At 33.3% G+C, this 16,220-nt stretch overlaps 1 protein-coding gene and 2 long non-coding RNA genes across 11 annotated transcripts in view; 1 reads left to right on the top strand and 2 right to left on the bottom strand.

Moving 5' to 3' along the window:
* Positions 1–16,220, bottom strand: part of spdi (sperm antigen with calponin homology and coiled-coil domains split discs) — a 205,736-nt gene that overhangs the window by 64,411 nt on the left and 125,105 nt on the right. The window lies entirely within an intron of this gene.
* LOC148279087 (uncharacterized) lies at positions 13,017–15,790 on the top strand. Its single transcript, XR_015822985.1, has 2 exons — positions 13,017–14,333; positions 14,635–15,790. It is a non-coding gene; the product is annotated as an uncharacterized LOC148279087 (long non-coding RNA).
* LOC148279088 (uncharacterized) lies at positions 13,532–15,764 on the bottom strand. Its single transcript, XR_015822984.1, has 2 exons — positions 14,566–15,764; positions 13,532–14,396 (listed from the first exon to the last, which is right to left on the bottom strand). It is a non-coding gene; the product is annotated as an uncharacterized LOC148279088 (long non-coding RNA).

The raw sequence follows: 16,220 nt of genomic DNA, 5'->3' as shown, positions 1-16,220 counted from the left end.
CCTCGTTTCTCCACTGGAGGAGTAAGCAATTATATGCTTTTTTCGATATTTTATTATTTTAAATTTTATTGGTTCTAAAAAAATATTTTAATGTGCCAATATGTCTTCTTGCTCATACTGATCATCGTGGTTTCGGATGTGACAGGGTTTAATGAAAACCCTGTATATGTATTTGTATGAATAAAATAGACAACTATAAATTTAATACACGATCATCATCATCATTCCCTATCCACACCTAATGGTTTTTTTATTTTTTTTATATATACATATTTGGACCCCTGTATTTAGTGTAGCCTTACGTGTCATGTACAAGGCTTAGGTACTCGGAAAAAAATGTTTTTGTTTGTCTTGGAAATGGGATGTTCGATCACTGATTTTGGTTTATTACCTTTATGAGTTCAATCACCATTGTTGCAAAGTTTAAGAACAATGGCGCGTGATAACTACTTTTAACTACAGTGTGGATATCTGTCAAGGATATTCCATCTTTCCTGCATTCTGCTTCAAGTTTATCGCGTTGCAAACTGAAAAATGGGCACTGAAATAAGAAATATCATCGCATGAACTATAGTCATCATTCCTTAATTTAAACCTATATAGATAACTTCTCATAGCTCCGTGTCCGGAAAAAATTTGGGTCGTTTCGAAAGTACTTTGGTGATGATGACGAAAGTTTGCTGCATCAACCAGCGTTGGGAAAATCATTTTTCGAAAAAAAAAATTGTAGAAAAAGTAAATCCTAATGGTGCATAGGTCACTGCATTAGTACACCAATCGCAGCATAACTTTTGTTGCATGAAGGTAAGATCTTACGCTTCAGGTGCCAGTCCAGGAACTATGAAGTGTAAAAACCCCTTTTTAAATGAATATTTAATGTCAATCGTGTCGGGAATCGAACCCGAGACCTTTTACATGATAGGCAAACGCGCTGACCACTACACCACGAGGCCGACGACATGATAGTTGTTTTAAATGTTAAAAAAACTACAACGACTGCTTCCCTATAGTGAAAAGTAAGACATATCGTCGGTATTCGAGATTGTAGAACAACGACTCATTTTCTTCAACTTTACATAAGAGCGGTTTAAATATTTTCTTTGACACTTTTATGTCACAACTTCATGAGTTAAAAAGTAAACCATTTGATACTTGGGTAAGTTTTAAAAAAAGTTTATTCAGATTTTAAAAAAAGTATACAATATAACTACTAAATACATTTTTTCATATAAATTTAATACATATATTTACATTAACGTTTCCCATTACGTAAAAGAAAAAAAAAATCTTGTGTACATAATGGGGAGTGACGTATTGCGGTAATTTGTTTATTTTATTTTCAATGATTAATATTTTTAATATACATAAATTACAAAAATAAAATAAACGGTGCTTTTAATCAGTGCTACACAAAAAATAATTATAAATAAAACTTTTCGCTTCTTTCTTAAATGTGGTATTCCTGACTGCACTTTTTATTTCGTTTGTTCATTTCATTGAAGAGAAATATACATCATATGATAAATAAATATACGTTATATATTTATTTATTTTTCAAACCTGGAAAAAAAAGACTTTATATAACTTTTTCAATATCAAATATAAAATAAAGTCAATATCGCATTTTTCGCACATCCGTCGTTGTTCTACGATCCCGACGATATAAATTTATAAAAAAAGAAAATTATTTCAAGATGTTGAAAATCCAACTCATATTTACGAGTATTTTAGCACATTGCAGTCAGTAGCGATTAACCGTTTTGTGCGTTTGCAAAGCCTTTATATCACTTTTTTAATATCAAATATAAAATAGAGTCAATGTCGCATTTTTCGCACATCCGTCGTTGGTCTACGATCCCGACGATAGAAATATATCAGAAAAGAAAATCATTTCAAGATATTGAAAATCCAACTCATATATTTTCATATTATCAATCGTGCAAAAAATATGCAATGCTAAAATTATAGTGGTCCAGACGTTGATTAAAATAAGGTTTTTGTAAAAAAAATGTATTCTTGGCGGCATCCGTGGTATAGTGGTCAAAACGCTTGACTTACGCACGGAAGGTTCCGGGTTTGATTCCAGATGAAAACACAAAAATTTTAAGTGATTTTCATCAAGCGTCGGTATTCTGTGTTGTAATTCACCTCCGTAATTGCGCCTCCTGGGCCCCAATCGCAATGGGAAGTTAACATGATCGGGTTGTGGTCCCGTGGCTAGTGTCTCGGACTCACGGACCAAAGGTCCGTGGTTCGAATCCCACTCTACCCCAACTTCGGCGGCCTCCGTGGTATAGTGGCCAAGACGCTTGACTCACGCACGGAAGGTTCCGGGTTCGATTCCCGGTGAGAACACAAAAATTTAAAAAAATGTGATTTTTCTCAAGCCTGGTTGTTCTGTAATGTTTCACCACTGTAATTGGGCCTCCTGGCCTGTTGTGGTGCCAAAAAAAATTAAATGAAAAAAAAAACTTGATTCCATTTTCTAATAGTGAGTTATTTACAACTCGTTGAAAATGGCCCTCAAAATTAAATATTTGGGTAAATCATAAGAACGCAAATATTTCTTAAAAAAAAAAAAAAAAACAGAGTTATCTTTGACTGTCTATAAAAAAAAAATTGTGTATGAAAATGAGTATATTTGCATGAACATTTAAAGAATCTTCGTCGGCAGCCTATAATTGTTAGACGAATGTGTGGGAAACCAATGTATGACAGGGTTACGAATGATGAAATCAGGCGAGAGTGTAAATCTGAGTCAAGTGTAATTGATAAGATTAAGAAAGGGTCTCTGAGATGGTTTGGTCACGTAGAACGAATGGACGACGAAAGAATAATAAAACAAGTATGTATGGCGAAAATGAACGGCAATGTGATATGAGGACGACCAAGGAAGACGTGGCATGATCAGATAAACTAAAATCTTAAGTCTGGTCATGTCAAAAGCAGACAGAACCGAAGGGCGTGAATGACAAGATGTATGAATGTGGAAGAGGCTAGGATTGTATGCCAGGATAGACGTGTTGGGGAAATAGCGTGATGGTAGTAGTAGTAGTTTAAAAAAAAATGTATGCTTTTCATACAGAAAACTTAATTTTACTTTGTAGATAAAATCGAAGATACTCGTAAATGTTCACTTTCCATTGTTGTGGTGCAAAAAAAAATGTTAACATGATTATATTCGGCTATCTATAAAATAGTTTTCGGCCTCGTAGTATACTATACTATAGTGGTCAGTGCGTTTGTTTTTGCAAGACAAGAAACAAATATGGGACAAGAACTTTAAAATATGTGGTTCCAGTTATGTTTAATTTGTTACCAAACAATCTGAGAAATGGCACTACCAAAAGTGACAAGGGCAAAATAATAGACTGGCTATTCGATCAGGAGTTTATATATTAAAAAATTGAATATTTGTAAATATAGACATATATAAAATAGAATTTATAACTAAGTAATATTTTCATGGATGTTTGTGTGTGTATATGTATGTTCACATGTATGTATGTATGTATGTATGTGTATATATGTGTATATATGTATGTATGGATATGTATGTGTGCATGTACGGGTATAAATATGTATGGATATGGATGAGGATGATATATAGATATAGACTTACATATAGATATAGATATAGATATGGATATGTTAATAAATAATGTTTTTAATAAAATGCTTTGTGCCCATTAAATATGTAAACACTTATGTTTAAAATTTTGGTACTCCGGTTCTGTAATTATTTATTTTTTTTATCTTAAAATTGCGTGATCATTCACTTATTTTTTTTGCTTTTTTTTTTACATCTACTAAATATTTTTTTTTTTTTTGAAAGCATCAATTACATGTACTTTTTTTTCGCTCCCTATATCTAAGTTAGTAGTAATTATTATTATAAAACCATGTAGGACTATCATATGATTAATTGTAAAGGATCTTTACCGACAAGCCATATTCATTGGCTTGGTGAGTCCTGTAAAAAAAAAAAAATGTCAAAAATGTCTTAAAATAACTAAAATGTAATATTGTATGTACATAATAAATAAATAAAAAAAAAAAAAAAAAAAAAGCCTTGATGTTAGAGTTAAAATTACATAATACGATTATACAAAAAAAATGTTAAATATTTCAATAAAATATTTCAATAAAGAGGTCTCGGGTTCGATTCCTGACATGGTTGACATGAAATATTAGTTCAAAACGGTGTTTTTAGACCAAGATATTTCATAGTCCCTGGACTAGTACCTGAAGCGTAAGACTGCTCATCCTACATTCATGTTACAATCATGATCAAAGTTCACTGCGATTGGTGTACCATGCAGTGCCCTATGCACCATAAGGTACGGAAAGGGAATTATGATGATGAATAATATGTATGCTACCACTTTCCATTATATTGTATCTCAACTCAGCAGAGGGCGCTTGGCCTCGTGGAGTTGGGGACACGTTTTTTTTTTTTTGTAATATACATATATTATATCATTGTATGAATATTTTTTTTTTAAAGGAATAACTAGCTAAGCCTCTATTTAGAGGTTTGTCAGCAGGTGGGATAGAGGGGATACGGAGGGAGGTAATGAAAAATACACAACACCCAGACCAATTGAGAAAAAATCCTTGGATTTTTTTCTTGCAACTGGCGGGAACCGAACCCGCGACGCCAGTTTCACAGTCAGCCGTCTAACAAACAGTGCCACGGCGCCTGTCTAGTAATAATAATCTATGTAAGCACCATCAACATACTTTAAATCACTATTAAACGAGTCTGATTTTTACTTAGTAGAATAAGGGCCTTATAAACCTGGTATAAAGTTACCCTAGTGTATTATAGTGGTGGAATAAGGATGGTTTTCCCATCCTTATGTTACCACTATACCTAGGCGTAACTTTATGCCAAGTTTATGATGAAGGCCCTAAAATTATTAAATTAATAAGAAATTCTTCTTTTCACTTCAATTCTTTATTAATACGCTAAACTATTTTCAATATTGAACCGCGATTGTTATTATCATTGCTTAGTAATTACTTTTTTTATGTAGATGCTATAAGAAACTGTTATCGGCTCAAAATTTTATTTATAATGCGATGTGTAGGTTCATGAAGGTATTAAAAACCTGTATGTTTTTTATTGATTTTTCCGTGCGCGATTTTCATATAAATTTCTATCGAGTGAACCGAGTAAATGATTATTTTCTATCGAACGCAAACTTAGTCATTAAAAACTTAGTCAGAGATAAACATCAGAGCCAGACGGACGCTGGGTCGCTTGAGGAATTTTTAAGAAAAACTTGTTTTGATGCATCGTATAAAATACCTATCTCACGCGTGATCGCTAGCCTACTGTCTCCTTATTACCCAATATAATATTAATATCGTTTTAAAGTGATACTAAATTCTTTTATTATACATTTCCCACGAAATGGCTATTGGAATGTTCGCATATTGACCCCTAACCCTAATAAGAGTATCAGTAGTATTATCCAATGTATTGAGTAATTAATCACTAAGAGATCCCTCCGGGTTAGAGAATTAACACTCCGCTAATTAAGAGGCCGTTCGGCCAGAATACGACCATTTTTTTATTTATTTATGCATCTTTAAAATATTTAATAGTTTATTTGATGTACTGACTATTCTCCAACAAATATATCTTAATGTTCTGTGAAATTCTGTTCCTCAGAAAGCATTAGATTAATTATCTGAATTCGGGGTGCCTCTAATAATCGATGGCATCTTTCAATCGCTGTAAAATTCGGTTTAATAAAATTGTAAAAAAAAAATTTGTACCTAATTAACGTTAAAAATATTGACAAGACGACTACATTGTCTAAATTTGTTGCAACAGGAAGGGAAAACAATTTTGAGAAAGAATATAAAGTCTAGGCATTTACAGAGCTTATGACCTGTGAATGAAAAAAACACGGAAATAAATTTTACATATTTGTTTATAGACTATCAAATTTAGCCAGTTAAAATATTTTTTTATGTGTCGTATTATCAAAGCTAGGATTTGCTTAAGTTTTTAAAATGAGAAATTAACCACCCGTGACGTCACAAGTTGTCGTCAGTGCGTTGAGCTGACCTTTAAAAATATAACCCAGTACGTATGAAAACACGCTAAACGTAGCTTCCCGGAAACCGAAATCTATCTCGACACAAATATGATCGGCTATTTAAAACAGCTGATAACCAGAACCTATGACGTTTTAAAGTGGTAAAATGAAGAACTGTATATGAAATATAAATTAGATTACCTTCAGACTTAGTTGTAAGGTGTAATTTTTTGGAACAAAAATTGTTCACGCGATTTGACGCGAATCTCAAAAACCCCTCTCCTGAAAAATTATGTTTCAAGCGAATTTTGAGTTTTAAAAAAACATTCCTTTATTCATTATTTCCTAGGGAACTGCGTTGGTACACCAGTCGCAGAGTATCTTGATCATTTTTGTTACATGAATGTAAGATGATCAGTCTTACGCTTCAGGTACCAGTCCAGGTACTATGAAATATTCTAGTGTGAGAACACCTATTTAAATAAATATTTCATATCAACCATGTCGGGAATCGAACCCGAGACCTTTTGCATTGCAGGCAAACGCGCTGAACATTACACCACGAGCCGAAGAATTCATAATAAATTTTGATTAAAACATTTTGTTTGGGATTCTGAAGCCTTTAACTATCAAAAGCGTAAAAAAAACTTTTTTTTCTGCCAATTTCAGGGCTAATAAAGCTTTAAGACTGGTTGAAGATGCCTACTTAGGCGAAAGCGCTCGTTGGTCAAAATATTAAAAAGTAAAACTAAACCAAGAAGTTTCATTGATAAGTTTATTTAGAATTTTATCACAATCATTAACTATGGAGTTTTATCAAGAAATATCAACAAAAAACATCAATATTATGAAATTATTCATTGATAAACTACTTTAAATACGGCAAGGGGCTCAAAATAAAAGAAGAATTATTAAATCATAGTAAAAAAGTATTTATTTTATCAAAATATTTAATATTTTTTACCTAAAAAATAAACTACAAAAACTACGGTAGGAAACGGTAGACTACCGGTATACTACTGAGCGATTCGGTAGATTACGCTATTTTTACAACTCTAATCTCTACACGGGACTTTTAGTCCCATGGAGGTGGGACATGTCTCAAATAATGTGTAATAAACTGTCTTTAAGTGAATGAACAAATAAAACGACGTAACGGGATTTGCGCCTTTTCGTTCATCTGATCGACACACAAAATATTTAGTCTCGTTCCAGTTTTGCCTTTCTCCTCTGTAATCGTCTGAATCGGCTCTAGTGGGCAACCATAACCAACCGTCTCGAGATTAATCAGGTTTCCGACCCAGTGGGCACCGGACGCTTCACGATCACGACCAATCCGGTTCCACTCTCTCCCAGAGTGGCACGAACCGAGAACTGGGTATCTCACTGTTCTCGCGGCCCGGTGGCGGTGGAGTGGACCATTGTACGATTGTATATATCGCTATTTGCTATCACCGACAACATATTCTCTTTCGGCCACTTTGAATTTAGGCCGACCCGATGTCTGCTATCCGGATCGGTAAATTAACAATAAATTAATATTTTTATTTTTAATCAATTATTTTCATTTTAAATTTATTTCAACAGAGGAAAAACATTTTTGAGAAGGGAATATGGAAGTCTAGGCATTTACAGGGCTTATGACCTGTCATTGGCTGGTTTAAGCGGCCACTTTACACACTGAGTAACATTCACCATTCTGCCCATGTTTGAACATCCACATTTCCCCAACTCTTCCATCTGTTGACTTTTGTGATGTAAAAGAGCTGAAACCTTTATCACGCGGGTGAGATTCATCCGGCTGAACCAAATCACCTACTAGGCAACGCCTGAAAACAATTTTCCAATTTGTATACTTCTTCTTTTACCAGGTAGTTATTCAACAATGTTTGAGTATGTCCAAATGCTTGCAGACTGGCTGGATTTCCTCCCTATGGGAGTTATTTATATTTAAATTTATTTTAACAGAGAGGGAAAACATTTTTGTGAAGGAAATATGGAAGTCTAGGCATTTACAGGGCTTATGACCTGTCATCTCTAGAGTTGGGGAAATGTAAATGTTCAAACATGGGCAAAATGGTAAATGTTACACAGTATGTAAAGTTGGCACTTAAACCAGCCAATGACAGATCATAAGCGCTGTAAATGCCTAGACTTCCATATTCCCTTCTCAAAAATGTTTTCCCTCTCTGTTAAAATAAATTTAAATATGAATAACTCCCTAGGGAGGAAATCCAGCCGGTCGCACGCAGAAAAGAAGTGGATTATTTATTTTGTTTAAATAAATTTACGGATAGAGTCCATTTTAAACATATATTGTAACTTAAACCAAAAAAGAAAATTAGTAAGTTTAGTGCTATGGGAAATTGGATATTTAAAACTGGTTTAATAAGAAAGTTCAGTGGTTTTTAGTTTTTTTATTATTTGTAATAAGACTATTAAACTAAGCCAAATTTTTTTTTTCAATTTTTATAAATCGTATTATCAGCGCTACGGTATTTTAAAGTTGTGTATTTCTGAAATAACTCCGCGTATGACGTCAGAGGTTCTTTTCCGGTTATTCTCGATTAGTTCTTCCCATTGGTCCATCCATGGCAAGCAAACCGGATTTTTTTCATAACTTTCATATCATAGGTTGATTCATTTGAACCAGTGACGTCATGCAAAATATTTCGTTTTTATTAAAATATTTTTTTGTACATTTTCTGGAAATTTTGCCGGATAATTTAATGCTCCAATTTTTACCGCGCGCAAGAAAACATTTATAGTATCCAATTTCCCGTAGGGCTGAAGTTCCTTATAGTACCGCGAAGTTTCTTGAAAATGTATGGAAAAATAATAAAAAATATTTTAATAAAAACGAACTTTGAACGACGTCAGTAGTTCTTCCGAATCAACCAATGATTGAGTGCTGTTATAAATTTCCGGTTTACGGGAAGCCCATGCGCCAATCAGCAGAACTCACCGAAGAGAACTTGTGACGTCACACGCGGAGAAATTTCAAAATTTCAAAATTTAAGACTTTAAAAAATCATAGCGCTAATAATACGATACATAAAAGTTTTTAATTTAATAATCTATTAACAAATAAATAAAAAAAAAACCCTGCACTTGCTCATTGATAGTAAAAAGGTCATTTTTGTGAAATTTGGGTATGATTCGTTACGATAACGTATGCCTAAATTGCAAATAGGCCAATATTATAATAGGTACTCATTACATTGTATATTGGTGACAATAGCGAAAGCGTCCAGTGAAGTTTTTAGAGGTGACGTTACACACTTGATTGAATAAATCATCAATGAGTGATCCTATCTCGGATGGTCCATTTCATATGATAGTAAAAATCCACACGGCACGATGAAATAACATAAGAGTGTATGAATTTTTATCGCACATAAAAAAAATACATATTTTATACATTTAATGGGAGGCAGATGCACTAACCAGTACACCACGACGCCGAATAATCTCCACTTTTTTTTTTTTATTTTTTTTTTTTTTTATTATATTGAAAACATATTATACATAATTATATACAATATTCCCAAGGAGTTTTTAAAAAAAAAACTCATTTAGGGACATACAGATAATATTTTTTTTAGAGACGTTTTTAAATTTTAAACTATAATATTATTTAACAAAATGATTAACTTGATTTCTTTTGTCAGAATTCTCACTTGAGAGACGTTACTTAAATAAATAAATAAGAAAATAATAAATATGAATCCACCGTAATTGTATCGTATCGTGTGGATTTAGATGATATGTGTAAAATGGTTCATAATGTCCCGTTTCACATGTACCGTGCCAATCTAACCGCCCTTGTAAAATTGGGATGGGAGGATACTTATTGTTTAATTTATTTAGATTCTACCCCCAAGCATTATTTTGCACAAAATTTTACTAAAGGCATCGAATCGAGATTAGTCGGTCTCATGGTTTACTGGCTCGAGCGTTTATCTGGCGGGCCCTAGACCAGAAAGGAGGTTCAGTGGTTTTTTAAAAAAAGTTTTGTAGTGCTGAAACTACTACGCGTAAGACGTCACAAGTTCTCTTCCGCTTCTTCTCGGTCAGTTCTGCCGATTGGTCCGTTGACAGTAAATAAACCGGAAATCTTCCACAACTCTCTTATCATTGGTGGATTCATATTTTCCACTCTTACTATCCTTCAATAATCCTTCACCACTCCTTATCAATTTCTTTTCCACTATATCCTTGTTTTGTCCATATTTATCTTATTTTAATGTATGGTATATTTATTATTTATATAGTTTAAACTTTAAGCCGTCGTCGCTTTATTACAGTATTATTTAGTGAATACATATAATTGGATGGCAGGCCCTACTATGTATACATTTTATATGGTTTTATTTTTTTTAAATATTAATTTTACCTGTACATCTGTTTGTATTCGAAACAAATTAAATTAAATAAAATATTAACTAGTGACGTCGTTCAACGTAGTTCGATTTTATTAAAATATTTTTAAATATTATTTTCGTACATTTTCAAGAGACTTTGCCCTATAATTAAATGCTCTAATTTTTACCGCGCTTAAGAAAACATTTTTGTATCCAATTTTCCGTAGGGCTGAAATTCCCTTATAATGGGAAGTTAATAGAATTATCTTTAATTGTCTGTAAAGGCGACATTTCTGTAAAAAAAAAAAATATGTTTGGGAAATCAACAGTTCTACTTACATATTTATAGTAAACAAACAGATATAGTGTATAAACTCAGAACTAATTACAAATTTCCACAGAGTATACAAAGTTAGTAAAGAAAATATATAACATATCAAATAAATACATATAAGTTTATACATATAAAAATGATATTTTCATGTACTCGTAAATATTTAAGTTACTGCAAATTGGGCGGGATTAGGACAAGAATGCTTAAAGAGAGGATAATGAGGGGGAGGGAGATGTACATATTTATTATTATAATGTCTACTAAGTTACATAATGCATTTTGAGTGTAAATTTTAAATCTGACAGAGTGATATTATTATATTCTTATAATTTTTTTCAACATCTTCAGTAACAGGTTACTGACGGCTGACGAGAGAATGTACATACTTTTTTTTTATACAAATATGCACATTTTCGGATAGAAGATTCTATATTATTTTATAGGCAGTATATAACATCTTGCCACTGGGGCCCAAGACAGCAAAATACCGAGTTTTGAGAACAGGTGTCTCAGAAGAATTTTGGGTATGCAGTGGTTTGACTTTGTGAGGAATGAAGTAGAAGACAATTGTCATCAAGCGGAGGCGATACAGTTGGCTGGGCCATATACTGCGGATGCCTCCTGAGAGCCTTAACCACGCTTGCCTGCTTAACAAGGCATAAGGTTCTCGACGTCCTGGACGTCCGCTACTGATTGTTCGTCGGAAGTTTGTCATAACAACGGGACGCGAACCTGACTTGGGAGGACGCACGGAAATCGGCAGCCGATAGAGATGCATAAAGGCTCCTTGAGGACACCATATGCACCAACTAGGGAGCGGACATGGAATTATGATGATGATGACGAAGATAATATATTTTATTAAAAAGTATATAAACATACATATTTTCGTGTAGAAAATTCGATGTTATTTTATAGACACTTAACATTTTCAGTAACAGGTTGCTGACGAAGATTCATCAATTTTTCGTACAAATGTATTTATTTATTTATTTACATACATAAGTTTATTGTACATTATTTGAGACATAAGTCCCAACTCTTTAAGACTAAAAGTCCTGTGTTGAGGTGGGACGATATATAGACGTTTTTGTTTGGAAAATTCTATGCTATTTTATAGACAGTTAACATCTTCAGTAACACGTTACTAACGAGGGTACATACATTTTTTATACAAATTTACAATTTTCGTACAAAATTCGATGTTTTTTTAATAGACAGTAAAAGCCAGTTGACTTCTCATTGTAATGGGGCCCAGATTTATCTTCAGTGTCGGTAATATGTTACCACCAACGGTAGATATATTCATGATCGGTCCACTGGTGACTGTTTGCTGCTTACATCAATAATAGAATTGTAAATTTGTCATTGTCCATAAATAAGCCAACGGATGAATCGGGAATCAAGATGGCTGCGGCGAATTTCTTCCAATCACAAATATCACGCAAATTACTCATGGTCGATGAGATGTTATTGGATCCAAACACGAACGGAATAATCAAACAGCAAAGAGAAATTAAATTTTATTTCCTTTCCGCGATGAAAAGTTTATATTTGCAGACGAACATTTAACAAAATGTACACAAGAAAAGCATGGAAGTGTTGTTTTATTAGAAAAAAATATAGTCATCCGTATTTAATTTTAAAACATAGGTAAAAAAGATATGTTTTTTCATAAATTAAGTCAATATTACATGTGACAAAAATTACAAATGCGGACTAAGCACTGTAATTGCTAATAAAAATGTATCAATCGAAACTAGACTGGCAGTGCGCAACGGAGTTTTAGTCCCAACTCAACACAGGGCTTGGGGATGATGTATTAGGCATAATCAGTGCGACGTGCAGTTGCCTTTCGCACAGTATCGAGGAGACATCTGCGAGAGAGTGACAGAAAAGTTGTGTTCAAATACCAATTCATAAAACTGCTCGCGACACATACACTCTTAAATTCCTTATAGGGAAATATCACATTACTACGAATACCGATGAAAATATATGAAATGGATTTAGATAAATTAATTGTTTTTTCAAAATCAATATGGATATTGTGGAGAAATGTTTTCATATATAACTTTTCTCTTTTTTTTTAATATCTAGCTTCTACAGCTTATTATTTTTTTTTTTTAAACTAACTATACTTCTAAACACAGTTCTATATTTTATTTCTTTATATTGTTTTTTTTTTAATTTATGTTTTTTATACACTCATCTTTTTATTTTTATACCAACTATTCTTCTTAACACTGTTTCTATCTTTGATTTCATTATATTGTATTTTCTTAAACTTATGTTGTTTATATTCTCATCTTCTTTTTTTATACCAACTTTACTTCTAAACGCTGTTCTGTCTTTTATTGCTTAATATTGTATTTTTTAAATTTTATGCTGTTTATATACTTTTTTTATATAACTTCCATGTATGTAAAAGCCTTGTGGGCGTGAAAAATTAATAAAAAAAGTTAAAAAAAAAAATTAAAAAAAAAATCATGAAAAAATATTTTGCTAGAAAAACGCGACATGTTTGGCATTAATAGTTGTGACATCAAGATTCGTGGCGATGTTCTATAAAAATTTGAATGGAAATGAACAATGTTGAAAATGAACATGAATCGTGACGTATTAGGGGCGTGGCCAATGCTATGACCGTTTTTGCGGTAATTCTACAAATTAAAAATATTTTGTATGCTACTAATAAGTAGCAAAATTTTTTTTTTACTGAACAGTATATCATAAACCTTAAAAAAATAAAAAATGTTAAAAAAAGGAATAATTTACTATTTTCTTTTTTTATCTACGAGTAGTGTATAGCATATAGAGGCCAGGAGGTCTGTGACGAATTTCTACCACTGACTGGCGACCACGTGTGCGTGGCATTGCTGACATTATTTATAACGAGACATTTCAACTGGTTTCCGGCAAATACTATTGAGTATATTGCCAACTGACATTCATAGCACGTAGTAACACATCTGCGATCTGCATACAACATTATGTTATTATAATATATATGTAGAAGTTAACCATTCATAATGCCAAAATTGCATGCATGTTTACATATCGCAACTCGATGTAGCCATATTTGATTAATTAATAATCATTTTAAGTTCATTGTAATAAACAATATTTTTAATACGTATGCCTACACGTTTGTAAAAAACTGTATTAATTTTATCAAAATTGGTATACATATACAGCCTGTAACTGGGAGGGTGGATCATCGGTGGCAGAGCGATGGATGACCTCAATGCCTATCGGTTTAACCCCCATGTATGTTCCGCGATACTCAGTCGTTCAAAAGTTATTTGGATTTTTAAGAAATTTTAGTAAAAATCCTAATTTATTTTTATTTTTTTCATTTTATTTATTTTTTATTTTTTTGCACCACAACAGGCCAGGAGGCCTAATTACAGAGGTAATTACATTACAGAACAACCAGGCTTGAGAAAAATCACATTTTAATTTTTGTGTTCTCACCGGGAATCGAACCCGGAACTTTCCGTGCGTGAGTCAAGCGTCTTGACCACTACACCACAAAGGCCACTTAGGCTGGATGTCCCAAACAAACCCGCGTCGCCGCCAGTCTCTCAGCTCATACCCGAAGAGATACGGTCAGGTAAAGTCTCACTATTTACGTCATGGAGCCTGGCAAAATTAAATATACTGTAAAAAAAATAAAAACAGCTTTGTTTCTAACAACTTTTTTTTCCTACCGACCGTTTCAAAGCAATATAGTTAAGTATACCTTGATAAAGAAGCTTGTATAGCTTTGAAAATTTAATTTTGCCAGGCTCCATGACGTAGTTAGTGAGACTTTACCTGGCCGTATCTTTTCGGGTAAGAACTGTGAGACTGGCGGCGTCGCGGGTTTGTTTCCTGCCAGTTGCAAGAAAACAAAACCAAGAAAGATTGTTCCGAGTCTGGGTATTGTGTATTTTTCAAAACTCCTTCCACATCCTCTCTTTCCTACCTGCTGACAAGCCTCAAAGAAGCTTAGCGGGTTACTCCGTTTAAAACAAAATGTAATTTAGACTTATAAAATTTATGTGATAAACAGGTGTAAGCCAGTGATAGGCGCGGCGTGCGTCCAACGCCCAACTCTCGCTTTTATCGCCACAACAATATCCCGATACTTGACCAGTTCGCCGCCTACAAACCACAAGGTCTTTGAAAACCAGATTTTTGTCAGTAAAAATATATATGTGTGAGCCGCTCGGCGTTGTTTTAAGTGTGTATGCATAGAATTAAGAATATTTCAGAAACCGCATACGCACATCAAACAGAAGTTTACTCAACTTCTCATAAATGAGTAGGTTTACGTTTTGACCCATTAGTTTCTTTGTAGACGTCGCTCAGTACGCAACTCCTGATTCAAATTTAATCATGCCGTGTTGTGTCCTTTTCAAGTGTAGAAATCAGGATGAAATCACATTTCATGTGTAATTAGCAAATAAATGTATATATAACAAATGCAATACTTAAAAATTGAATTATTTTTTAATCTGTCAGATTTTCGAAGAAACAAAATGGAAATTTCGTTAGTGTTGCCAGGGTAGTATTTTTTTTTACCTTTGCTCATCTAATGAGAGAATTAATGAAAATTGGATCTCGGATTAAACAACTCTGTGGTGGACATTTGACCGACATTATCTTCAAAACATCAAATATTATTCAACATGATATTATTATATCCGTTTTATGTAAAATAAAATTTGTTTAATATTTTAAGTTCAAAGTTCATTAATTCAATTACTCTTATTAAATTACCCTTTACTTATCTACTCTGCTGTGTCAATCAATATTCCCGCGTGAGCAATAAAATTTTATAGAAATTAACAGATTGCTTTTTTTTTACCTTACATGTGTTATGATTTTTTTCTCATCGTGCAACATTACGCTGCGACCTCACGAATGCGCGCGGCGAAAGCAGGGCATAGTGGGGGAATTATTGGACACAGTCCGATGTATTCAAATATGATTCTACGCTCCTTCTGGACTATTCTTATTTCTATGATATATATATATTTTAATACTGAGACGTGAGCAATTGACTTTTAAAATTTCATTTTAGCGAAAAATAATGAGAAGGTTCGGTGGTTTTTGCATTTTTTTTAAATTTGTTAATCGACTATTAAGTGCGAATGGACAGCGAAAGAACGACTAAAAATATTTACAGTGCGAATGTTGATGGATGCAGAAATATAGGAAGACCGAGAAAGACGTGGCATGACCAAATCCAACAAATACTTGAAGATGGACATGTCAAAAGTCAGAATAATCGTGAGCATGAGAAGGTTTATGAATGTTGAGGAAGCGAGATATGTATGCAAAGATAGAGTGATGTGGCGTTCTATACTCTCTGCCTACCCTTACAGAGAAACGGCCCGATGATTTGTTGTTGTTGTTGAAATCGGGTTGCGGTCTCGTGGTAGTATTGTGGACGCACAGTTCCGAGCTTTAAATCCCACT

This window comes from Micrasema longulum, unplaced genomic scaffold, assembly GCF_059751315.1.
Source record: "Micrasema longulum isolate JH-2025_06_02 unplaced genomic scaffold, ASM5975131v1 h1tg000769l, whole genome shotgun sequence".
In the NCBI taxonomy this organism is placed as follows: Eukaryota; Metazoa; Arthropoda; class Insecta; order Trichoptera; family Brachycentridae; genus Micrasema; species Micrasema longulum.
The sequence above is the reverse complement of the archived record's forward strand: the minus strand, read 5'-3'. Positions and strand labels throughout refer to the sequence as shown.